Here is a 24,858-nt window from a genome sequence, read left to right as displayed (position 1 = left end):
GGTTGCAGTGAGCCAAGATTGTACCACTGCACTCCAGCCTGGGTGACAGAATGAGATTTTGCCTAAAAAAAATAAAAATAAAAATTACTAATGCTAATATCACTAACAGAAAAAATGCAACATCACTACAGGTCCTATGGACATAAGATAATAAGAAAACATAATAAACTTTTTTTTGCAAATAAATTAAAAAACAAAGATGAAATTCTTTGTAAAGTACAGCTGAACAAAATGGACACAGCAATATATTAATATATAAAGTCTGCATGTATCTGTTAAAGAAATGGGATACTTAAATAAAGGCGATGAAGTATTCACAAAGTCATTGAGAGAATAGATGAGGCTAGTATAACCCTGACATAAAACCAAGCAGGGACATTGCAAGAAATGAAAATTAGATACCAAATACAATGAAGAATGACAAAAAATCCTTAATAAAACCTTAAGAAATCAACCCTATCAAATATAAAAATACATCATGGACATGTGGGGTGTACCCAGGAATGCATTATTGGTTTATCTATTAAAAAATCAATGTATTTCACTACATTAACAGATTAAAGGAAGAAAACATCATAAATCATCATAATAGATACAGAGAAAGCATTTGACAGTAATTTGCACCTATTCATAGTATAATATTATCAGCAAAGTAAAAACAGAAGAAAAATTCCCCAATTTAATAAAGGATCTCTAGAAAAAACCTACAGCTAACATATGCAATGGTGAGAAAACAAATGGTGTCTTCATAAAAGCTGAAACCAGGCAAAATATATGCTTACCACTTCATTTTCATATTGTACTAGATGTCCTAGCTAGTACATTAAGACATGAAAAAGAAATAACAGCATAAATACTGGAAATAAGAAAAGTAAACATGCCTTGACTCACAGATGACATGATTACCTATGTATTAATAGAAAATCCTAAGAGATCCACAACAAGAAAAAAAATCAATTAATGAGTAAATTTAGCAAGGTGGCAATACACAAAGTCAATATATGAAATCGAGTGTATTTTTTCATCCTACCAAAAATAATTTGAAAAATTAGCATTTATATACCACTTACAATAGTTAAGGATAGTTAAATACTTAGGGATAAATTTAATAAAATATGTGTAAGACCTGTAAACTGAAAACTATATAACACTTTTAGGGAAATTAAAGAAGACGTCAATACATGTATTATGTATATATCATGTTAATGGGTTGGAGGATTCAATATGTTTAGGATTACAATATATTTAGTATGTTCAAAGTGATCTATAGAATCAAAGATGGTGCCAATAAAAATCCCAGCAGATATTTTAGTAGAAATGAACAAGCTGATTCTAAAATGTACAGAAATACAAAGATTAAGGATGAGTAAAAATATATCTTGAATAAGAAAAAAGAATGTTCCATAGTGTTGAAAATGTTTTACATCTTGATAGGGGTACAGGTTATATGCATGTGTGCATTTGACAAAACTCATTGAATCATAAATTTATGATCTGTATTTGTACTGTAAACAAATGGCATCACAAAAAGAAATAACAAAAAATAAGTCCTCAGATAGTTTAATAAGCACATTACATAAAATGTTCAATAAGCATTAATTTCCATCTTGTTCACATTACCTCCCAAGGTAATATGAGCAAGGCCTCATCTCCAAATACCAGAGAAATAGAGGCCATTCTTCCTGGAGTAGACATGGATGCAATGCTAAATATCTCCTTTCAGGCACAGGTGGACTGCAGGTTCGATTCCCTTGGAAATTAGGCCAAATTCAGCTAGCTCGCCAGCCAGTGGCCATCTCACAAATGGGGAGCAAAAGCAATATGCAACCCAACCTCACTCAGTTTCCTCTTTCTCATCTCTTGTCAAACCCAACTGGAAGCCAGAGAAGAAGGGAGCCTTTTGATGCAGATTGTCCTCCCAGGGCCCAGAGCAGGGTGGAGAAAGTAGAGAGACAGAGGAGTGAAGTACAAAGAGGCAATTTGTCACTTCAGGCCACAGGTCTCTAGTCAAAGGAGAGCCACATCTGGACTTGATGAAAAGGTGTACTCTTCTGTGCATAGAAAGAAGACAGAACTGAGTATTTGGTGACAGAAGGGCAGATGGTGATAGTCATCAGGGAAGTTCGCCTGGTAAGAAGTCACAGCTGTCTGACTTGGTTTGGCCAATAGAATGTGAGTGGAAATGGCCTTGAGCCATTGCGAGGTTCATGATGCTCTCTTCTGCCTTCTGCAGCAGTGGTGGAGATGTGTAGAAAGGAACTCATGTGGGCCCTGAGTGCCTATGAGGAGCATAGATGCTCCTAGTCATCAGTGATGGATATGTAACAAGAGCCAGAAATATACATTTGTTTTGTTTTGTTTTTAACTATCTGAGGTTTTCAGTCTCTTTTGTTATGCCTTATAACCTAACCTATCCTGACTGATATCTTCCCTAACTCATTTTATGCATCTAGTATGACTTTGATACCAAAAGCAGAGAAGAAGATCATGAGAAAGAACCATAGGCCAATCTTATTTACAAATATAAATGCTATTATCCTAAGGAGAACATTAGTAAAGAAGGTATAAAATAGTATGCATTAGCATTAGAAAATAGTATGCAATAACATTATAAAAATTATTAAATATTAAAGGAGAAAAACTATTTCAATGAATGCAGAGAAAGTATTTTTAAAATTGTCAACACCAGAAAACATATCAGTAGTGTTCTGGGGACAGGATGGGGGAAGAGTAGGGAGAAGCTGGAGGAAGGAATGACTTAGGGGTACAGGGAAACTTAGGGGGTGATGGAAATTTCATTGCCTGGATTGTGGTGATGGTTTCTTGAGTGTACATGTATGTCAAAATCCATCAATCTGTACATTTTAAGTATGTTTGGTTTATTGCATGTCAATTATACAGTAAAACTTGTTTTTTTTTTGTTTGTTTGCTTTGTTTTGTTTTTTGAGACAGTCTTGCTCTGTCGCCCAGGCTGGAGTGCAGTGGCATGATCTCGGCTCACCGCAACCTCCACCTCCCAGGTTCAAGCGATTCTCCTGCCTAAGCCTCCTGAATAGCTGGGACTACAGGTGCCTGCCACCATCTCTGGTTAATTTTTGCATTTTTAGTGGAGGCAGGGATTCACCATGTTAGCCAGGCTGGTCTCAAACTCCTGACTTCAAGTGATCCACCCACCCCAGCCTCCCAAAGTGTTGGGATTACAGGTGTGAGCCACTGCGCCCAGCCAGTAAAACTGTTTTTAAAGGTCAATGTGCATGCATAACACTCTTAGTAAGAAAGAAATGGAAGGGATTTACATCAAGCTGCAACCATCTTTATTTTTCCTTTTCTTCCTTTCACTTCTTCACATAGTTTCTGAAACCGCACTGGGCTATTCTTTCTTGATGGCTTGTCTCCATTCTTTCTGACATTGGTATTTGGGATACGATAAGTATATTTGGTTTATTTTATTAGTTGCTCTCTCTTTACCTGGGGATTTAGGGAGGTTCCAAATCGATACTGCTGGCTTCTGCTCAGACTCTTCTATTCAGCTGGTGATTTTCATCGGGGGCACAGTATCAGTATTATTTAATGTAGTTCATCACTGATGCCTTCCTTAAAATACTGCTCCTTAACCATACTTTCTTTTTATCAAGGAGTCAAAGACAAACCTGTCAGTGTCATCTATGCATGACCTCTTTTGCTATGAAGACAACTGAAATGCAGTCATGTCTCCAGCCCTCCCAACACATTGAAGATGATGAGAAAATGTCTTGTCCTCTCACCCCTAGATTTCACCCCCATGAAACTATTTATTTCCATTCCATTTGTAGCAGGTTAAACTGTCCCTCCTCTCCTGCTAAGAGATATGTCCAAGTCCTACCCTTCAGTACCTGTGAATATCACCTTTTTGGGAGTAGGGTCTTTGCCCATAAAATTATGTTATAGTTTTTGCGATTAAAATCATCTGGATGACCTGGGATAGGTCCCTAATCTGATGGCCAGTGTTCTTGTAAGAGAAAGAAAAGGAAAGAACACAGAGAGAAAGGATGAAAGGGTGGGCACAGAGATTAGAATGATGCATCTAGATGCTAAGCATATTTAGTCCTCTCTGGCTGCCATAATGAAATATCACAGAATGGGTAGCTTAAACAACTGAAGTTTATTTTCTCAGAGTTCTGGAGGCTGGAAGTCCTAGATCACGGTGCCAACATAGGTTCTGCCGAGGGCTCTTTCTGGCTTCTACACAGCTGCCTTCTCACTGTGTGCTCACATGGCCTTTCCTTGGTGTGTGCAGAGACAGAGAGAGAGAGAGAGAGAGAGAGAGAGACAGAGAGAAAGATATCAAGTGTTCTGGAGGCTCTTGTTTCAGCAGCGTTAATCTCACCAGACCAAGGCCTCACTCTCATGACCTAATCGATTCCAAAGGTCTCATCTTCAAATACCATCACATTTGGGGCTAGGGTTCAACATATGAATTTTTTGGGAAAACAAACATTCCATCCATAACACCAAAGAATGCCCAAGATTGCCAGCAGCCACAAAAACCTAGGAGAGAGGCATGGAATGGATGCTCTCTTAGAATCTCCAGAAAAGGTCAACCTTCTTGATTCTGGACTTCTGGCCTCCAGAACTGAAAAAATAAATATCTGTTGTTTTAAGCCACCTAATATTTGGTACTTTATTATGGCAGTCTTAGAAAGCTAATACATTTTTCACAGTCTATTGCAATATGCTCACCATAATTAATGAATTTCATTGAAAATGATCATAATTTTGCATATACTTGGAAAAGTTATAATTTTTTAAAGTCACAGTCCCCATTTCACTTATTCATTTCATGATGTAGTACATGTGATACATAAATACATTTTATGTAGTACACAAAATAATATTCCTTGACTATACTTCCTACCACTGCACAGATTTCATCATCATTATATCCCAAGGCTTGCTAGTAGATAGAAAATTGTATTTCAAAAGGGGAAGGGACATGTAAAAATATTTTCGCAAATAAGTACTTTCAGCCTTCAACAAATGTTTTGTGGTTTTTCATTTTGTTATTTTATTTTTATTTTTTAGAGTCAGAGTCTCACTCTGTCACCCAAGCTGGAATGCAATGGTGCAATCACAGCTCACCATAGCCTTGAACACCTGGGTTAAGCGACCCAACTGCTTCAGCCTCCCAGAACTAATAGGGATCTCCAACCTCAAATGGTATCTACAGAAGCCTTCAGCTAACCACATACTTAATGATGAAAGGTTGAATTTGTGCCCCTAAGGCCAGAAACAAGGCAAGAATGTCTATGCCCATCTCTTCTCTTCATTCTTTCATTAGAAGTTTTAGCCAGTGTAATTAAGCAAGAAAAATAAATAAATGGCATATGGATGGGTAAAAAGAAGAAAACAGCTTTCATTCACTGAACACAAGGTTATCTACACAGAAAAATCCAATGGAGTGTATGAAAAAGCTCCTAGAACTAATAAGGTTGCAGAATATAAGGTCAGCAGACAATAATCAATCATATTTATATATACTAGTAATGAATGGTAGAAATGGAAAAAATTTTTAATTGACTACATCTACAAAGGAAATAGAAATAAATCTACCTAACCATGTACAGAATCTGAATGTTTAATTATAAAACATTAATGAGAAAAATCAAAGAAAACCTAAATAAATGGAGAGACCTATACCATGTATACTTGTTGGGAGACCCTATATAATTAAGATATTAATGGCTGGGCATGGTGGCTCACACCTGTAATCCCAGCATTTTGGGAGGCAGAGGCGGGCAGATCACCTGAGGTCAGGAATTCAAGACCAGCCTGGCCAACATGGTAAAACCCCATCTCTACTAAAAATACAAAAATTAGCCAGGTGTGGTGGTGCACACCTGTAATCTCAGCTACTCAGGAGGCTGAGGCAGGAGAATCGCTTGAACCTGGGAGGCAGAGGTTGCAGTGAGCCAAGATCACACCACTACACTCAAGCCTGGAAGACAGAGTGAGCCTCCCTCTCAAAAAAAAAAAAAAAAAAAAAAAAAAAAGAAGAAAAAAAGTCTTCATTTTCCCCAAAGTGAGCCACAGATCTAAATCTATTTTCATCAAAACCCTGGAAAGAGTTTTTATAGGTACACATAGGCTTGATTCTAAGTTATTCAGAAAGGCAAAGGAACTAGCCCAGCCACATTTTTTTGAAAAGGAACAAACTGGAGTACTCACAATATCTGATTAAAAAAATCAATAAAAACCACAGTAGTCAAGACAGCATGCAGTTGCTGAAGGGATAGACAAATACATCAATACAACACAAAACAAAATCCAGCAACAAACCCAACAGACCCACATGATTGATTTTTGACAACTGAACAAAGTGCAAATATTACTAAATGCACAAAAGATAGCTTTTTCAACAAATTGTGCTAGAAATCTAGATATCTGCATGACCCCAAAAATGTGCCTGGACCCAATCCTCACACCTAATATAAAAATTAACTCAAAATGGGTTAGAGATATACATGTAAATTGCAAAACTATACAGTCTTTCAAAGAAAACACAGAAGATGTTTGTTGCCTGGAATTAAGCAAAGAGTACTTAGATGTGTCACCGAAAGCACAAGCCACATAATTTTTTTAAATTCTAAGTTGGACTTCATAAAAATGCAAAATGTTTGCTGTGAAAGAAAACTTCTCTTAATATGATGAAAAGTCAAGCTAAAGAGCTGAAGAAAATGTTTGTAAATCACATATCTGATAACTGACTTATATAAAGAATATGTGTAAAGAACCCCAAAACTCAACAGTAAGAATATTTTAAAATCCCATCAAAATGGAAAAACAATTACTTGAACAGAAAGTTAATGAAAAAGAATACAAGAATGGTGAATCCATCCATAAAAAGAGGCTCCATATCATAAGCTATTAGGAAATTGCGTATTAAAACCACAAGAAAAGTGAGAATTATGGTTTGGGCTCTGACTGTAAAGAGCTTGGATGTTGTTGCAGCTGTCTTTACAATCAGAGAAACTGGAAAAATGGGAAAACAATGACTTTTTTTGGACCCATCAGAGAATTGAGTTGTAGGACAAATTGTCATCCAGAAATCTGAAGAGACAGGTGAAACCAGACAGTCACAGCTGAAATCTGCTCACCTGAAGAAGCTGCTAGGGCTATAAACTGATAGGAACACTTAAATGGTAATTTTGACAAATTACTGGAGTCTAGCTTGAGAGTGAGAAACGCCTGGTGGCTCAGTCTTGGGAGGGCCCTCATACCTTCAGGAACATGACCTCCATCAACATCACCAGGTTTCACAGTGGCAAGCCAAAGAAGAGTCCCTCCTGGCTCTGGAAGAAAGAGGAAAAAAGCAATCCTTGTGAAGTGTATCCAGAGCATTCTCCATGTGACAGGGTTACTCTTAATGGGAAAAAACCTTTATCAGCGTCTTTTCCCGGAGCTGTGGAAAAGGAAATTCCTCTCAACCCAGCCCCACAGCCTGCATGTCTCTGTCTCACCTAAGGGGGCAGTGGGAAGGAGGAATGCTGGGCCAGAAGAAACACTTATGAGAGTCACAGGCCCACGAACAGGCTGAGACAGGGACACAGGCTCACTAACAGATTGAGATTTCACTGGAAGATTATACAACACTTCCCCTTATCCATACCTTACCACCACACCAATAGGGCCCCACTGTAATCACAATGGCTTACAAATAAAGAACTATACAACACAGACTGTCTCTAGGGAGGAGTACACAGGGAGGCCCAAATTCAAGAGAGGAGACAGAAACAAGGACACTAGAGCAATGTGAAGCCTCTGATCCTTACAGCCACACCAGACCTTAAACATACATACCTATGTTTAAATATTAATATATGTGTGTATTATACATATATATGTGTGTGTGTGTATGTGTATTTATGCATGTGTGTATTATATATACCTCTTTGGTGAACACTGGCTGATACAGGCTGTAATGGAAAAAAGTAGACAACCTGCAGCTGGGCACGATGGCTCATGCTTGTAATCTCAGCACTTTAGGAGGCTGAGGCGGGTAGATCACCTGAGGTCTGGAGTTTGAAACCAGCCTGGCCAACATGGCAAAATCCCATCTCTACTAAAAATACAAAAATTAACTGTGCTTAGTGGTGTGCAACTGTAATCCTAGCTACTCAGGAGGCTGACAGGAGAATGGCTTGAACCCAGGAGGCAGAGGTTGCAGTGAGCCGAGATCATGCCATCGCACTCCTGCCCGCATGACAGAGCAAGACTCCATCTCAAAAAAATAAAAAATAAAAATGAATAGATAAAAATAAATAAAATTTTTAAAAAAGTAGACAACCTGCAAGAATACATGGGTAATGTAAGCAGAAAGATGTAAATTCTAAGAAAAAAAATGCTAAAAATCAAAAGCACTGTGACAGACAATGAAGGATGCCTTTGATGGGCTTGTCACACAACTTGACATGGCTGAGGAAAAGAATCAGTGAGCTTGAATATAGGTCCACAGACACTTCCCAAACTGAAATGGGAAAATAATAATAAATGGAAAAAGAAGTACAGACATCCAAGATCTGTGGATAACTTCAACAGTTTTAACATATGTGTAATTATTTGACCAAAATAGAAGAGAGAACATAGTAGAATAAATGTTTGAAGTAATAATAGCTGAGAACGTTCCAACATGAATGACAGACACCAAGCTGTAAAGCTGTGTAGGTCAGACAAAAACAAACAGGATTAAAGAAACAAAAAATGAAACTAGGCATATAATTTTCAAACTGCAGAATACCGAAGCAAAAAACAAACAAAAAAAGGACAGAAAAAGTGAAAATCTTGAAAAAAGCTGAATTGGGGGTATGAGTGCAGTGGCTTGCCTATAGAAAAATAGGACAAGAAACACAGGGAATTTCTCATCAGAAACCATACAAGCAAGTAAAGAGTGGAGTGAGATATTTAAAGGTTTGAAAGACAAAAAATAACCAACTAAGAATCTATATCTAGAAAAATTATTCTTAAAAAATGAAGGAGAGGCCGGGCACGGGGGCTCACGCCTGTAATCCCAGCACTTTGGGAGGCCGAGGCAGGCGCATTTTGAGGTCAGGAGATTGAGACCATCCTGGATGACACGGTGAAACCCCGTCTCTACTAAAAATACAAAAAATTAGCTGGGCATGGTGGCGGGCGCCTGTAGTCCCAGCTACTTGGGAGGCTGAGGCAGGTGAATGACGTGAACCCGGGAGGCGGAGCTTGCAGTGAGCCGAGGTCGCGCCACTGCACTCCAGTCTGGGTGACAGAGCGAGACTCTGTCTCAAAAAAAAAAAAAAAAAAAAAGAAGAAGAAAAATAAGGACTTACTTGCTGAGGTAATTCACCATCAGACCTGTCCTTCAAGAAATGTTAAAAGATTTTCTCCAGACAGAAGGAAGATGATGTAGGTCAGAAACTTGGATCTATATTAAGAAAGGAAGTGTTGGAGAAGCAATAAATGGAGGTAAAATGAAATCTTTTATTTTTATTTTCATTAATAATTTAAAGGATAACTTCTTATTTAAAGCAAAAATAGTAACAGGTCATTGTAGCATATGGATAAGAGAAAAGACTAACAGCAATGCTACGAGGAATGGGAGGGAGGATTGGGAACACACTCTTATAAGATATCTACGTTACATGTGAAACAATACCATGATTTGAAGGTGAACACACATTAGTAAAAGAAGAAAATCTATATTAGAAACTCTAGGCTGGACATGATGGCTCAGACCTGTAATCCCAGCATTTTGGGAGGCCAAGGCAGGCATATTGCTTGAGCTAACGAATTTGAGACCAGCCTGGACAACATGGTGAAATCCTGTCTCTACAAAAATTGCAAAGATTAGCTGGGCATGGTAAGCTACTCAGGGGGCTAAGCTGGGAGGATGGCTTGAACCCAGGAGGCAGAGGATGCAGTGAGCCGAGATGGCACCACCGCACTCCAGCCTACGCAATAGAGCCAGACTTTGTCTTAAAAAAAAGCAAAGCAAAGAAAAAAGAAACTCTAGAATGGCCACTAAAAAATTCTTTAAAAAGTATAATTGATACTCTTTAAGAGAAGATAAAATGGAACCACACAAAATGCTCAATTAAAATCAGAGAAGGCAGAAAAAGCCGCCACTGGCAACCAGTAGGAAACAGTTACAAATATGATTGATATTCATCCAAATAGATCAACAATTGTGTTAAATGTGAATGGTCTAAATACACCAATTAAAAGACAGAGATTGCTAGAGTAGATAACAAAACAAGACCCCACTATATCTTGTTGACATTAAATATAAAGTATCTGTTTGGTTAAAAGTAAAGGGATGGAGAAAGATATACCATGTTAACCCTGATCAAAAGAAAACTGGAGTAGCTGCATTAATGTCAGATAAAAGGGACTTGAGAACAAGGAAAATTATCAGGGATGTGAGGGGAGGGATAGGTAAGAAACTCATAATCATAAAGGGGCTAATTCTCCAAGAATACATAATAACCCTAAATATGCATGTGCCTAAGAATAAAATGTCAAAATATGTGAGGAAAAAATGATAAACCTGAAAGAAAAAATGGTCCAATCCACTATCATAGGATACTTCAACATTTCTCTATCCATGATTGATAAGATCAGATAGGCAAAAAATCGGTGAGGATATAATTGACCTAAACAGCATTATCAACTTTATTTAATTGATATTTGTAGATCTAGCAATAGCACAATACACATTCTTCTCAAGCTGGCATGGAATAATCACCAACATTGGCCACTTTCTGATCTATAAAACACACCTTATCAAATTAAAGAAAAATAGAAATTAAACAAAGTATGTCTTCATACCACAATGGAAGTAACCTAGAAATCAAGAACAGAATGATAGCTGGAAAGTCCCAAATTATTGGAAACTAAACAACACATTTTTGAAAAACATTTGGGTCAAAGAGGAATCTCAAGAATAACTAAAAACATTGATCTAAATAAAAATTAAAGTACAACTTTTCTAAATTTGTGGGATGCAGTAAAAGCGGGGATATTTATAGCAGTAAATGTATACATTTGAAAAGAAGAAAAATCTAAAATCAACAACCTAAATTGTCACCTTGGATAATAGAGAAAGAAGAGCAATTTAAGCCTAAGACAAGCAGAACAAAGAGGAATAATAAAAATTAGAGAATGAAATTGAAAATAGAAAACAATAGAAAAAAATCAACAAAACAAAGAAAAAGCTGAAAAGATGATTAAAATTAATAAACCTATCCAGGTTAACCAAGAAAAAAAGACATTGGGCATAGTTTGCCAATATCAAAAAATGAAAGAGGAGTCATCTCTACTAATTTCATAGATGTTAAAAGAATAATAAAGGTTTATGATGAACAACTTTACACCCACAAGTTTGAATATTAGATAAAAAGGACCGATTCCTTGAATGATACAACTACATTTTACACAAAAGCAAACAGATCACCTAATAGCTCTGTATCCACAAAGAATCAATAATTAATGAAGTCTCAAAAAAATCACCAGATTCAGATGGTTTCACCATGGAATTTTACCAAACATTTATGGAAGAATTGATATAGGTTCTTTACAATTTCTTACAGAAAATACAAGTAAATATTACTTCTTAACTCATTTTATGAGGCCAGCATTACCCGCATACCAAAATAAATTAAAGACATTACAAAAAAGAAAACTATAGCCAAATATTTCTCATGAACATAGATGCAAAAGTCTTCAACAAAATATTAGCATACTGAATACAATGGTGTATAAAAACAATTATATACCATGCCCAAGTAGAATTTGACCCAAGTATGCAAGACCGGTTCCTTGAAAATCAATTGAAAATCAGTGTAACCCATCATATCAACAAGCTAAAGAAAATAAAATCACATGACCGTATCAATAGATGCAGAAAAAGAATTTGGCAAAATCCAACATTCATTCATGATAAAAACTCTGCAAACTAGGAATAGAGAGAACTTCCTAATCTTGATAAAGAAGAACTAAAAAAATCCTACTGCTAACATCATATTTAGTGGTAAGAAACTGGATACTTCCCCTAAATTCAGGACAGGACTGTTAAGAGAATGAAAAGACAAGCTTCCACTGGAAGAAAATACTTGCAAAACACGTATCAGATAAAGTACTTCTATCCAAAATACACAAAGAACTCTTAAAACTCAACCATAAGAAAACAACCTATTTTTTTTTAATGGGCAAAAGATGTGAACAAACATCTCACCAAAGAAGATATACAGGTGCATATGAAAAGTTGCTCCACATAATTTTTCAGTAGAAAATTGAAAATTAACAATGATATAGCACTATATGCCTACTAGAATGTCTAAAATTATAGATGATAGACGGATGGATGGATGGATGGACAGATAGATAGACAGATAAAGATAGCCAATATCAAGTGCTGGTGAGGATGAAGGAAAGGGATTCATATTTGCTGACAGTTATAAAAATGCTATAGCCACTCTAGAAAACTGTTTGGTTCTTATAAAGTTAAACAAATTTACCATAAGATCTAGGAATTGCACTCCTAGATATTTAGTCTACTAATTTAAAAACTTTTGTCCATACAAAACGCTGCATGCAAATGTTTATAGAATGTTTATTCACAGTCGCCAAAAACTGGAAACCACCCAAATATTCTCCAGTGGGTGACTAAACAAAATGTGGTACAAATAATGAGACTCCCCTCAACAATAAAAAGGACTATTACTATACACAATAACATGGATGAATCTCCAAGGTATAATGATGAGGGAATAAAGTCAGTTTCAAAATGTTACATATTGCATAATTCCATGTATACGACACACTCACAAAGACAAAACCGTAGCAATGGAGAACCTATCAGTGGTTACCAAAAGTTAGGGTTGGCGGGGGCGCTGTTATAAAAGGGCAGAACTAGGGAGCTCTTTATTGCGCTAGTGGTTACATGAATCCAAACAAGGGTTCAAGATCACAGGATTATATATCAAATAACCAATTTTACTGAATATCAATTTTAAAAGTCAAATAAATTATTAAACACTATTAAACATATACAATGTTTAATGTCAAGCAAAAAGTCCTAAACTAAAAGTAAAATAATGATTGTTTAGAAGTACACCAGGATGGTATGGGTCATCTGCAATATAACGTCCTGTTTGGGACAAGGAAGCGTGACTACATCTACAGGGTGACGTGAGAAGGGCCCAGAGCAGCGAGCAGGTCTTGCCATCAGGGAGGGGAACCATCTGAAGGGGTGGCGTGAAAAAGTCTTTAGAGGAAGGCAAAAAATGGGAAAAGGTCAGAGAACCTCTTTGGGAGGTAAAAGGACCAGCTTTGGATTAGGCGTGATGCACAGGCCCCAGCGCAGGGCGTAGAAACCGCAGCCTGGACAGCCTGGGTGGGAGAAAGTTTGGGATGTTTAGGAAGGAAGGGTGCGCCAGCCAGGGGGAAGAAACGAGACAGGTGGCCGCAGATGGCGCGAGTCAGGCAGCAGGAAAAGGCAGGCTGTTTAAGCAGCCTTTCCTGCAGTCCAGGCGGAGAGCGCAGAAGGGGCACCCCGAGAGGCAAGCGTGGGAGAGCCGGAGCGGGCTCGCGGGCGCGCGGGCGCTATGCGTCCCCTCCTCGGCTCGCGGCCGCGAGCACGCGCTCTCCGTGCCCGGCCCCGGAGGTGCGGGGGCGGGGCACAGGCGCGGCGCGCGCACGTTCGCGCGGGGCGGGGGCGGGGCGCGAACGCGACCGGTGACGTCAGAGGAGGGCGCGCGCCCGGAGGCAGCAGGCGGAGCCGGGAGGCGGGCGTTGCGCGCGGCCGCGGGCGGAGCGGAGAGGCGCGAGGGGCGGAGCGGAGCGCGGGAGGAGGCGGGGGAGGAGAGGCCACCGGGACCGCGAGCGGCAGCTGGGGAGGGGGCCGCGGAGCCCGAGCGGGAGCAAAACAGCTGATCTGGTTTTCCTTTAAAGCGAGAGAAAATGGAAGTCGGGTAGCGGCGACTGCGGCGCTGCGGGCTGGCGGAGCGGAGCGGCGCGGCGCGGCAGGTAAGACGGCGCTGGCCGCGGTGCTGCCGGCGGGCGGCGGGGCCGGGCCCGCGGACCAGGCAGGTGCGCTCTCCGGGCGCGGGGCCGGCGCCGTCTCCTTCCCGAGCTCCGTGGAGAGGCAGGTGGGCGTTGAGGCCGGGCGACCGCGGGGCCGGGGCGCGGGGACGCGGGGGGCGCGGGCCCCGGCTGGTCTCGCCGGCGCGTCTGCATTGCGGGCTCCGCTCCGGACCCCGCGGGCTCCTGGGCCACCGGCTCCGTCCCGGCGTGGCGCGCCTCTCTCGGGCAGGGCGCGGCGCTCCCGCTGGGTCGGGGCTGCTGCCTCCGCTCAGCTCTTTGGCTGTCCGCACTGGAACGTGATGCCAGGCGTGGGGCGACCGACCCCTCGGTCCGTGCGCGCGCGTCGGGGGTCCCGCGGCTCTTGCAGACGGCCGGGCAGGGCCCGGCCCCGAGCCGCGCGCGAGGCCGCTCGCCGGGCACCGGAGCTGTGACTGCGTGGGTCCCCGCGGCCCGGCGCACCGCCGTCCCGCTCGCTCTGCTGGGTCTCGCTGAACAGCAGGCAAACCATTAAGGCAATTTGGCTGTGAACCCAGAGGCCTTCCCTAGTATCTCCTCACTGGAGGGGAAAAAATTGTATCTGCGGTGCTTTAAGTGCTCCTTTAAATTTGGGAGATGTCAGTGATGTCATCATTAACTAAAACTTTCCTTCATTGGACACAACCGCTCAAGTGTATCCTCCTCCCTCCCGGTGAAGCTATTGCAGCCCTTTGAGAATCTCTGTAATAAAATGGATTTGCCTCTGCTCTGTAAACTCAGCTACCTCACACAAGTGCAAATGACTTTTATTTCTGTCTATTGGCTTGAGAATGTATAGATTTAAGAGTAGCTGAAGGGAAACTTTTGAGACCCCGATCAGGGAAACGCTTCATCCACAGCACAAGGATCCGGGGGAAAGTCATGTATGACATGCACATGGTTACCGCCAGGTGATAGCTTTGTAAATGGAAGTGGGCTGTAAGAGGAACAATTTTTAAAAATATGATGAGGCAGATAATGTGTCCAGGAAAAGGTTGACAGCGGGGCCTAAATCTTTACAGGTCTTAATTGCTTCAAGAAAATCTGCAGATGTCCTTCTTCACCATCCTCCTCCTCCTCCTCCAGGGTGTGCCCGGGAGAAGCCTGCCCTGGGCGAAGGCGGGGAGGCAGGTTCACTAGGGTCCTCCCAGCAGCCGTGTGTCCCACCAGCTTCAAAGGCCTCTTCAAGACCCAAAGAGGGTTCATGAGAACAGAGGTAGATCTGCACGGCACACTCAGTTCTGGATAAACATTCCCCACTAAATGGGATCAACACTCCATTATTTTATTGTGAGTGTGCCATTAGTACCAATTCTTATGGGAACAAAACTAAGCAAGTTCCCAAGGCAATCTGAGTATCTACTCAAGCCTATCATATCGAAAGGATATCCAATAAGGGACAAAAGTATTGACATTTTTGTATTTAATAATTAATGACACCTCCTAATTGGTTAAAATAAGCATGCCTTGAATTGTTAGTGTGATTTTATTGGATCTGTAAGGAATTTAATACCATGTGCCACTCAAAAGTTGGGACCTGGTTAGGAACTTCAATCTCTTGAACCCTGTATTGGTGTGAAAAGAATGGGAAAACAGTGGTTACTTAGGCCTTTAGTGTTCAGGCTGATAATGGGTGGAAATCACCGCTTTACGAAGTATTGCCACGTGCGGGTCTCACTTGGGCCTGGATCATAGATGGCAGGTTTTCCCTTAGAAAGTAACTCCTGAGGCCCCCAAGCTTGGTGGAGAAGGAGAGGGGACACCTTTCTCTGAGCAAGTGTGTGTAATTCTTGGCCTCTGACCTCCTGATGGTCCCGCATTTATTCCCAATGGTGTGCCTAAGTGAGATGAGAAACTGGCTCCAAGTGAGCAGTGAGCTGCTTTTGGATGACACTGCTCCCGCTGTGTGTAGTTGCTTTAGAACTTAACTCTTGAGTTGTGGCAGAGATTCTTCTTTACAACATGTCCTCAATAGTATGAAGATTGGTTTTTCAGGGTCTGCATTGCAAACTCTTTGAAAATGGAGTCTGTGAAATCAATCTGGCCCCGTATCCATCTTTTTGTTTTCACCTGTAGACTCGTGAAAATATTCACCACGTTTATGGTTTAACTCACTGTAGTACTTGTAAAACTTCAAATGCAAGTGTTTCCACTAAATCTTTAGGTATGGGTCACTTATTTCCCCAAAACATTTTAAAACAACCGCTTTAAAGCCTCTTCATCCCGCTTGTATGTTTAGAGTGCTTAAATTTGGGAGTTGTCAGTGACTTCCCAAAAGAGATCACTGTCACATCTTCCGTTTCTAAGAAGTAAAAATTGCCCTGATTTTCTTTCTGTTCCCTCTGGGATATTAAGGTCATTTATTCATGCCTTAGGCCCACGGAAGAAAGGTTGAATCAGCTCTTGTGGGCCAGCAGGGGGCGTGCTAAACGCGGCTTGGCGGGCCTGTGTCAGAGCCACCTTGGGAGTGGATCTCCAAGTTGAGGTGGGTGCATGTGTGTGCGCCGGTGTGCTCCGCCCCCGCCCTCCGCCCCTCCCCCTCCGCTCCCGCATGCCTGTCTTCCAAGAGATGGAAACTTAAGGAAGGGTTGGGGGCACATACTTGAATGACCAGAGGTTGTGGAGTCTGGAATGTAGGCCTCCCTAGCAGAGATTGCTTCAGTGGCTCCATGTCTTTGGAAGGTGGCTCTTAGCACACTTTGAGTCTCAGGATTGAGTGCCTTCTCAGACTGCGGAAGTGAGTGTTAGTTTGGAGAGGAGAAAGTTGACTTCAGTGAACTACAGGCTGGTGTCCTGGTCATGGCGTGAATGTGCCAGCCAGGGCAACCCCGTGGAAATCCTCTCCTGCACACCCTTGATGTTTGCTCCTGGCTTTGACTCCCGATTGACTTAGGCCCTGGGACCCTGTGTGGTGGTACTTCCCAGAGGGGCCTATTTGACCCCTTGCACTGAATTATAGGTGGCGGATGTCCACTTAGGAAGTAACTCCTGTGGCCCCCAAGCCTGGTAGAGGAGGGAAGGGGCACTTTGCTCTGAGCAAGCTGTGTGCAAGTCATGGCCTCTGACCTTCTGATGGTGCCACATTTATTTCCATGACGTGCCTAAATGAGATGGGAAGGGCTCTTGGACTCAAAATTTCTCTGATGAAAAACGTTTCGTTACTGTGCTTTTATTTTTCCCTATAAAATGAAAACAAGAAAAAAAAAGGCAACTGTGCTTTTTCACTTAAAATGTGCTTTATCTGATTTTAAGTGTGTGCCAGGTTATTCAACCACATGTTCCCTGGGAGACTTTTCCTCGCAGGGACTGAACTCAGAGAGGCCAGCTTGTGCTCCAGGGCTATTTTGGTGAGTTGGGATGGGTGTTTCCCATGCTTAGATGGTCATTGCAGCATCTGGGTGTGTTACTGAAGACCAAAGACTCCTCTCTCCTACTGAGGTTCCTCATGGAGGCCCCATGCGAAAGGGAACATCACACTTTAAAAGGAAAGAAGTTTCACAGATGCCCTACTAGAGAACTAGCCCAGTGCTATGACTGGGCATTTCTTTATGCTTCTCATTCCATTTAAATTGTGTGGAAAACTGAACTACTGATTTCAAGGGGGCAAATGGGAATAACATGTTTTTCAGCTTTAGTGAATCAGGCTCTTCACCTTGATTGAACACTGTAAATGGTTAAAGGGGAAGCGCCACTACATGTAAAACAGGTGATGCCAAATCCCTTTAGAAGCTGTTCATCCTTGAGGACAAAATGGGAATAAGATATGCTGGTTCTTTTTTGTAACGTATTTAATGTGAAAATATTTTACCCTTGAACCTTGGAAAAAGAATTTTATTTGCCTATTGGTAGACTGCCATGTCTCCCAAAAAGTTTGTGTGTGAGACCAAGAATAAGATGGCCTTAACACAGATGCCACAAGGGGGGAACCGCCTTCGTCACACTTTTGGAATGGTGTTCTTCATCATTCATAGTAACAGGCGGGAGAAGTGGGTTAAAAATAAGTCTTTAAAAAGCTGAAATGGAGAGAAGGGCCGGACGCTGCCTTATTACTTGCCTGTGTTGTGGAGGCGTGTTTAGCTGGCTGGTTTGCACACAGCATTTCTGGACCAGGAAGTGGGGGAGTATAGACTAGGACTGGGAGGGAGTGGGCCATGCAGCAGCTACAGCTGGCCAAGGCCTGGCCTGTCGTGCTCTAGGTTCCTCTTGGCAAAGGGAAAGAGTTAGTCTCCCATGCATCTAAAGCCTTGTTTGGTAAAATTGCATGATTCCACAAAACCCAAGTCCTTGCTATTACCAATTTCTGCTCTATAGCATCTCACATTCTGAGAAGCCAAATACACATTAATGCTAATACAAGTTTTAAATACATCTCTCTTAGTTAAGTAGATAAGTCTAAAGTAAACTCATTTTGTAGGATTGAAGTATTTTGCGTTTCTCCTTCCAAGGAAATATTTTCTATTTGAGCATATTTTATTCTTAATCTCGTTTTCCTTATAAATATAATGGAAATTTGATGTCTGAATGAATACACATGAGTAAGATGCAGTATTGACTTTTATGAAATATAAAATTAGACCTTGGAAATTCATTTCCTTGTCTGTTCAGCGTTTCATTTGTTTTGTTAGATTACTGTTAAGTTTCACATGGTGCTGGGGATTGGTGTGAACAGACCATACACCCATCCCTCTGTGAGATTAGATTAAGTTTCTCAATTACTGAGACAAAGGTTTAGGAGCTCACTCAAGAGGAGGTGGCTGCCTGGAGTGAGAGCAGACATCTGTCTGTGGTGCAGACAGGTTGAACCTTGCTACCTCTGAGAAGACCCCAGTTTTCATGCCCCCAGGGCTAACACACCCATCTTCAAATAATTTACCCAAATAATTTCTGCGCTCACATTTTAGGAACTTTCTATGAATTAAGTTCTCTGAGTTTTTACAGTAAGCTTAGGGTTAGCCTGTTAGCCTGTCATGTCTTTGTTGCAGAAGAGACCACACAATGCACAGTGTCCTGGGACTCAGCATGTCCTCCTTCCCCAGATCACCTTACATCATCCCTGAAGTCCATGCAATACCCTTTTATCTTGGGGGTCTAAAAACCATACCATGGTTGCAGCCCATTTCCTCACAATTCCTCTAATGATGATTTGAGGTTTCAAGACAACGTGTGTTATTGTAGTGTGGGCAACACATTTGCATGTATAATTTTTCATGCCTTTTACAAAAATTGTTTGACATCCAAGAGGTACATAGTTAACTTTTTCTTTTTAAAATGTATGAATTGGAGTATTTGTTTTGACTGTCTGTTAAATAATATACCATCTCTTGAAAGAATCATCACTGAACAGTAAAAATAAATGAGACATGCTTCCAGCTCACTTGTACTTGATGACCAGTTGTGTGACCTTGGGCACAACCCCAGGGGGGGACACAAGGGCAGAATATCTCTTGAGCCATCCTGTAGGCTTTAGGGTAGAGCAGATGAGTGAGTGTATGCCATGGGTTCTTAAGTTCTAGATTGATAAGTTGTTCAATAAAAGGAACTGGAGACAGTATTTGTCTCACTTACCATCAGCCCAGTTTCTATCCTTTGACAGTTGATGTAGTCATAGTTTGCACTTGTAACCAAGGCGTTGCTTAGATGAACTTGCTTTGACTTGTGTGTGTGTGTGTGTGTGTGTGTGTGTGTGTGTAGGAAGAGGAGGTGTGGGTAAAAAGAATGGAGGGGCTTCTATGGCTTGGGGATTCTTGGAGTTAAAAGTCATTAGCCATGATATAGTTTGGCTGTATCCCCACCCAAATCTCAACTTGAATTGTATCTCCCAGAATTTCCATGTGTTGTGGGAGGGACCCAGAGGGAGGTAATTGAATCATGGGGCTGGTCTTTCTCATGCTATTCTCGTGATAGTGAATAAGTCTCACAAGATCTGATGCATTTATCAGGGGTTTCTGCTTTTGCTCCCTCTTCATTTTTCTTTTGCCACCACCACGTAAAAAGTGCCTTTCGCTCCCTGCCGTAATTCTGAGGTCTCCCCAGCCGTGTGGAACTGTAAGTCCAATTAAACCTCTTTTTGTTCCCAGTTTCGCGTATGTCTTTATCAGCAGGATGAAAACAAACTAATACAGTAAATTGGTACCAGTAGAGTGGGGCATTGCTGAAAAGATACTCGAAAATGTGGAAGTGACTTTGGAACTGAGTAACAGGCAGAGGTTGGAACGGTTTGGAGGGCTCAGAATAAGACAGGAAAATGTGGGAAAGTTTGGAATCTCCTAGAGACTTGTTGAATGGCTTTGACAAAAATGCTGACAGCAATATGGACAATAAGGTCCAGGCCAAGGTGGTCTCAGATGGAGATGAGGAACTTGTTGGGAACTGGAGCAAAGGTGACTCTTGTTATGTTTTAGCAAAGAGACTGGTGGCATTTTGCCTCTGCCCTAGAGATTTGTGGAACTTTGAACTTAAGAGAGATGATTTAGGGTATCTGGCAGAAGAAACTTCTAAGCAGCAAAACATTCAAAAGATGACTTAGGTGCTGTTAAAAGCATTCCATTTTAAAAGGGAAAGAGAGCATAAAAGTTCAGAAAATTTGCAGCCTGACAATGCAGTAGAAAAGAAAACCCCATTTTTTGAGGAGAAATTCAAGCCAGCTTCAGAAATATGCATAAGTAGCAAGGATCCTAACGTTAAACACTAAGACCATGGGGAAAATGTCTCCAGGCCACATCAGAGACCTTCATGGCAGCCCCTCTGGAGAACAGGTCTGGAGGCCCAGAAGGAAAAAGTGGTTTCATGGACTGGGCCCAGGGTCCCCGAGCTGTGTGCAGCCTAGGGACTTGGTGCCCTGTGTCCCAGCCATTCCACCCGTGGCCAAAAGGGGCCTACATAGAGCTCAGGCTGTGACTTCAGAGGGTGGAAGCCTCAAACCTTAGCAGCTTCCAGGTGCTGTTGAGCCTGTGGGTACACAGAAGTCAAGAATTAAGGTTTGGGAACCTCCACCTAGATTTCAGAAGATGTATGGAAATGCCTGGATGCCCAGGTAAAAGTTTGCTGCAGGGGTGGGGCCCTCATGGAGAACCTCTGTTATGGCAGTGCAGAAGAGAAATGTGGGGTCAGAGCCCCCACACAAGTCCCTCCTGGGGCACTGCCTAGTGGAGCTATGAGAAGAGGGCCACCATCTTCCAGACCACAGAATGGAGATCCACCAACAGTTTGCACCGTGCACCTGGAAAAGTCATAGACACTCAACACCAGCCCCTGAAAGCAGCCAGGAGGGATGCTGTACCCTGCAAAGCCACAGGGGTGAAGCTGCACAAGACCATGGGCATCCATCTCCTAGCATCAGCGTGACCTGGATGTGAGACATGGAGTCAAAGGAGATCATTTTGGAGCTTTAAGATTTGACTGCCCTGCTGGATTTTGGACTTGCCTGGGCCTTGTAACCCCTTTATTTTGGCCAATTTCTCCCATTTGGAATGGCTGTATTAGCAAATAGCTGTACCCCCATTGTATCTAGAAAGTAAGTAGCTCACTTTTGATTTTACAGGCTCATAGGCAGAAGGGAATTGCCTTGTCTCAGATGAGACTTTGGACTGTGGACTTTTAAGTTAATTCTGAAATGAGTTAAGACTTCCAGGGACTGTTGGGAAGGCACAGTTGGTTTTGAAATGTGAAGACATGAAATTTGGAGGGACCAGGGGCGTAATGATATGGTTTGGCTGTGTCCTCACCCAAATCTCAACTTGAATTGTGTCTCCCAGAATTCCCACATGTTGTGGGAGGGACTCGGGGAGGTTATTGAATCACAGGGGATGGTCTTTCCTGTTCTATTCTCGTGATAATAAGTAAGTCTCACAAGATCTGATGGGTTTATCAGGGGTTTCCGCTTTTGCTTCTTCCTTATTTTTCTCTTGCCACTGCCGTGTAAGAAGTGCCTTTCACCTCCTGCCATGATTCTGAGGCCTCACCAGCCATGTGGAACTGTAAGTCCAATTAAACCTCCTTTTGTTCCCAGTTTCGGGTATGTCTTTATCAGTGGTGTGAAAATGAACTAATGCAAGCAAGCTCTGTTAAGCAATGCTAAATGAAGTTCCTCTCACTCAGAGTAGATAGCGAGCTCCCCAGGAAGCCGGTTATGTCTCCTGTATCTCAGGTGCTGCTGTGCATAAGAATAACAGGCATACAAGGGCTCATTGGGCAGGATCATTACAGAACGTACTTCCTTATCCTTGGGGATGATGAAAGATTAGTCCTTTACATGAAAAACTAGGGGGTGGGAGAGAGGAAAAGAATAGCATTCCAAAGGTAGAGTCCTGGGAGTAGATTTCAGGGAGGAGAGTGGGCAGTGACTGTGACCTGAGGTACTGCCAGAGAGGGTGGTCTTGGCATTTTCCCCTGGGGGAGGCATGACACCAGGCTAGGGTCTGCACCGTCACCCCCACCCTAAGTATATTCCCTTGCAGAGCCTAGAGCTGCTCCCAGAGCATGTCCTTGGCTCTGAGACCACTGGCCATCTCTTGCTATTGGTGTTGACTGCCATGGTGAAGGACACAGGGGTGTCTGTGCCATCTGTGGGATGACATGGGCCCCCAAGGAAGGATGTGGGTCCTTGGCAAGTACAGCGTTAGATTATTAGATTGAGTGAAAACTCTCTGGTTGTCTGTTTAACTTGGCATTGTGGGTCTGCAGCTATTGGGTAGGCACATTGAAAGGCTGTACTTAATCCCTTGGAAATATGTCCTAGAATTGCCAGGATGGGTTGCAGTTCATCCCCAAATCTCTTGATTATTCTGTCTACCTTGTTGAGGTATTGAATGTGAACTCAGCTCTTGGGTTCACGTGGTTTTAAGTGCCCACTGACTCTGGGTTCTCAGACATGGCATGCAGCCAGTTGGGACATCCCTCCAGGGTCCTCTGCCTATTCTGGAAGAGGTAGACAAGGTTTCTTCTACCAAAGCTGACTTATCCCATTTACAATCTGGCAAGCAGTATGTTCAGAAATGCATCACCAGAAAAGGTGCTTCAGGGGCCTAGAAAAGGAGTGGATACAGGTGAGCCAGCCCACTGCTTAGCATGTATGGTTTATTAGAAGATCGGTGTGCGGTTGCATTCACATTAGACTCTTTCCATGCCCGTTGACTCACTAGTGACTAGAGAACCTGGTCCAGGCTGGGGAAAGAAAGTGCCCCCAGCCTAGAGGAGGCCTCATTCTGGCTTGGGTCCCCACTCTGGGGATATTCTCTAGGTCTTAACTGAACATGTGAAATGAAGAACCGCAGCTGCCTACTCTGATACCCCTTTCAACTCCATGATTCTGTACAAAATTAATTCCCTAGTTCTCCCAAAGTGCTGACTGATCAAGGGGAAGGGAAGCCCTGCTCAATGCTGTGAGAGAACAGGTAGGAAAAATTAGGTGTCTTTTAAAAATATTTATCTCTGGCTGGGTGTGGTGGCTCATGCCTGTAATCCCAGCACTTTGGGAGGCTGAGGCAGGCAGATCATGAGGTCAGGAGATTGAGACCATCCTGCCTAACACGGTGAAACCCCGTCTCTACTAAAAATACAAAAAAAAAAAAAAAATTAGCTGGGCATGGTGGCGGGCGCCTGTAGTCCCAGCTACTTGGAAGGCTGAGGCAAGAGAATGGCGTGAACCCAGGAGGCGGAGCTTGCAATGAGCCGAGATTGCACCACTGCACTGCAGCCTGGGCGACAGAGCGAAACTCCGTCCCAAAAAATATATACATATATACATACATATATATATATACACACACACACACACACACACACATATATATACACACACATACATATATATATATATATTTATCTCCACTTCTGGGGTCGAGGAGAATATTGAGCATTTGAACAAGTATTTATAATTAGAAATGAGTTGTGTGGACATCGTTCCTCCCTTTGACTCTTAAGCCCTTGAGGAGAAGCTCATGCATTATTTTTTATTACATCTCTGAGGCACCTTGTTCAGAACAGTCTCTCCATTCATGTTTGTTAAATGCATTTAATAGTTCTATGGGAATTAAAATTAGAAATTTAATCATTCTTTCTCGAATTGCTTAGCTCCCATGAGTTCAGAAGCATCGCAGTTGAGAAAGTTGCTTATATAAAATTTGAAACATTTCATACTTAAGCTTGCAGTTCAGTGGCATGCAAAATTGTGTTTACTTGGGTTGCAAATAAACAAAAACCAGATAATTTACTGATTAGTTGTAATGGGACTTGCTTGTCATACAGCAGAGTGTGAGTTCAAAGAAGAACTATAGTTTCAGATTTTCCATTCCATAGATTTTTCAGAATGAAATAAATTAGTTGTACTACCTTGAAAATGTTAGTGATAGAAAAGAGAAAATGGAAGGTCACATGAATATGTCATATTTGAAACAGTCCTTAAGGAAAAAAGAAAATTCATAATGGAAGAAAAGACATGTGATCGATTAAGATAATTGATTACAATACCTTCCTATATTAAAAAATGGTGGCAAATCCTAAACCTCAAAATCTCTTAATATCTCCCCAGAAAGGAAGATACCACTGCCAGGCCTGTGTCACTGCTGGGTACGTGCTCAGAGTTGCGGCTGTCCTGGCTCTCTGAAGGGCCCAGGCCAGAGGTCCTCCACTTCCTATTGAAACGATAGGGGTACTTTAAAAATCTTAATGTCTAGGCACTTCCTCTAGAGGTTCTGATATCAGCAACCAAGCCACAACCTTGGAACCCATTGGGACTTTTATAAAAGCCCCTAT

The 24,858-nt window shown here is 42.0% G+C and overlaps 1 protein-coding gene and 1 pseudogene across 2 annotated transcripts in view; both read left to right on the top strand.

Moving 5' to 3' along the window:
• The first annotated feature begins 13,815 nt into the window (after positions 1-13,815).
• Positions 13,816-24,858, top strand: part of OTUD7A (OTU deubiquitinase 7A) — a 393,053-nt gene continuing 382,010 nt past the window's right edge. For both annotated transcript variants that reach the window (XM_016927863.4, XM_016927862.4), the window contains exon 1: positions 13,816-14,034. The gene's annotated coding sequence lies outside the window, so the exon portion shown is untranslated. The remainder of the gene's footprint in view (positions 14,035-24,858) is intronic.
• Positions 14,285-24,858, top strand: part of LOC134808440 (DEP domain-containing protein 1A-like) — a 121,329-nt pseudogene continuing 110,755 nt past the window's right edge.

This window comes from Pan troglodytes, chromosome 16, assembly GCF_028858775.2.
Source record: "Pan troglodytes isolate AG18354 chromosome 16, NHGRI_mPanTro3-v2.0_pri, whole genome shotgun sequence".
NCBI classification, from domain to species: Eukaryota; Metazoa; Chordata; class Mammalia; order Primates; family Hominidae; genus Pan; species Pan troglodytes.
The sequence above is the reverse complement of the archived record's forward strand: the minus strand, read 5'-3'. Positions and strand labels throughout refer to the sequence as shown.